Source organism: Acinonyx jubatus, chromosome B2 (assembly GCF_027475565.1).
Source record: "Acinonyx jubatus isolate Ajub_Pintada_27869175 chromosome B2, VMU_Ajub_asm_v1.0, whole genome shotgun sequence".
Classification (NCBI taxonomy): domain Eukaryota; kingdom Metazoa; phylum Chordata; class Mammalia; order Carnivora; family Felidae; genus Acinonyx; species Acinonyx jubatus.
The window spans coordinates 69,006,046-69,008,479 of NC_069385.1; the positions used below are offsets into that span (position 1 = coordinate 69,006,046).

The 2,434-nt window shown below is 33.1% G+C and overlaps 1 non-coding gene across 1 annotated transcript; it reads left to right on the forward strand.

Annotated features, from left to right (window-relative positions):
- The first annotated feature begins 450 nt into the window (after positions 1-450).
- On the forward strand, positions 451-557 carry LOC113599024 (U6 spliceosomal RNA). The gene has a single exon (XR_003419764.1). It is a non-coding gene; the product is annotated as a U6 spliceosomal RNA (small nuclear RNA).
- Positions 558-2,434: the final 1,877 nt, after the last annotated feature.

Here is a 2,434-nt window from a genome sequence, read left to right on the forward strand (position 1 = left end):
ACTAACTCCTTGGAAGATACAAACTGCCAAAACTCACTCAGAAGGAAGAAACAGAATGTCCCTATACCTATAAGAGAATTTAAATTAATAATTTAAAATACTTCACTTAAGAAAAGTCCAGTCCCTAAATGCCATCACAGGTCATTTCTGAGAAATATTTGGGGAAGAAATACCACCAAATCAATACAAACTCTTCTAGAAAATTGAAGAAGAGGAAATACTTCCTAACTCCTTTTAGTAGGTCAGCATTACTCTAATAACAAAACCAAATAAAGATTAGAAAAGAAAGTTAAATACCAATATCCCATAAGATCTTAGATGCAAAAATTCTCAACAAACTATTAGCAAACAAAATCCGGGAATATATAAAAAGAAAAATAGACTTCATCCAAGTGGGGTTCATTTGAGGAAATGCAAACCTGGTTCAGCATTAGAAAATCAACTAAAATAGTGCTCGCTTCAGCAGCACATATACTAAAATTGGAACGACACAGAAAAGATTAGCATGGCCCCTGCACAAGTATGACACGCAAATTTGTGAAGTGTTCCATATTTTTTTGAGGAGGGCATCTGTTGGGATGAGCACTGGCTGTTGTATGGAAACCAATTTGACAATAAATTTCATATTAAAAAAATAATTTAAAAAAGAAGCAAGATCTCCAAAAAAAAAAAAAAAGAAAAGAAAATCAACTAAAATAATTCATTATATTAGCAGAATAATGAAGAAAATTATCTAATCCTGTCAATATATTTGGGGGGGGGAGCTTTTAGCAAAGTTCAACATTTATTCATTATTTAAAACTCTCAGGAAACTAACAGTAAAGGAAGGCTTCCTTAACCTGATAAAGGGATTTTACTTAAAACTGAGCATTGTCCTTATAGTTAATGATGGAAGACTGAATGCTTTTCCACAAGACTGAGAACCAGGCAAAAATGTCCTTTCTCACAATTTTATTCAACTGTACTGTAAGTTCTAGAGAGTTGAATAAGACATGGAAAAGAATAAAAGGCACATAGATTGGGAAGATGGAAAGAAGTATATCTGTATTCACAAACAACACATCTATGTAGAAAATCCTAAAGCATCTTTAAAAAGCTTCTAAATCTCATAAGTCAGTTTGGAAAGCTCAGAAGATATCAAATCAATATACAAAGATCACTTGTATTTTTATATACTTTCAAGCAATAACTGGGAATTGAAACATAAAAGTACAGTAAAATTTACAACAGAGATAAATGATATACGTAGGTATAAATCTAACAAAATATGCATACAATAAGCATGCTGAAAACTATAAAACACTGATGAAATAAATCAAAGAAAATTTAATAAATGAAGAGATATACAGTGTTCATGGATTGGAAGCCTGAATACTATTAAGAAATAAATAATTTCTAAATTTATATTATATATATATATATATATATATATATTCATATATATTCAACCCAACCCAAATCAAATTCCCAGGTGGCCTTTTTCTTTTTCTTTGTGGATAATTAATAACCTGAGTCTAAACTGCATATGGAAAAGCAAGGAAACTAGAAGAGTTCAATTAATTTTGAAAATTAAGTACAAAATTGAAGCCTAGCACTACCTAATTCAAGATTTAATATGAAGCTCCAGTCATCAAAATAGTGTGGTAGTGGTGAAGTGATAAGCAAATGAATGGGGAAAAGTCCAGAAAAATACCCACAGCATCATTTCAAGTGATTTTTTTTTTAATGTTTATTTATTTTTGAGACAGAGAGAGACAGAGCATGAACGGGGGAGGGTCAGAGAGAGGGAAACCCAGAATCTGAAACAGGCTCTAGGCTCTGAGCTGTCAGCATAGAGCCCGACGCAGGGCTCGAACTTACAGACCGCAAGATCATGACCTGAGCCAAAGTCTGCCGCTTAACCGACTGAGCCACCCAGGTGCCCCTCAAGTGATTTTTTTTTAAAGTATGAAGGAATTACAGTGAAGGGAGCATAGTCTATTTTTGAAAATAGTGATCGAAAAAATGCACATCCATGTTTCCGGTATAAATAATGAATCTCAACCCATATTTTATTAACTCATAATGTTCATAGACCAAAATGTAAAATACAAAACCATAGAACTTCTGACAGAAAATATAGGAGAAAATTTTTGTGATCTCAGGCTAGACAGAGAGCTTTTATATAGTTTGTAGAGTCTTTAGATAGAAAATATTCAACTAGAATGAGAGGAGAAAACAAAATGGAACAAAAAAATTCAACAAATAAACTTTAGTATATTGCAAATGAATAAAAACCCACGATACGGTGGGTAGGTAAGAAACAAACTATCCTGGGACTTCGGTTAAGCATTCAACTCTTGATTTTGGCTCAGGTCCTAATCTCAAGGTTCCCGGGATTGAATCCACACTGACAGTGTAGAACCTGCTTGGGATTCTCTCTTCTCTCTCTCTG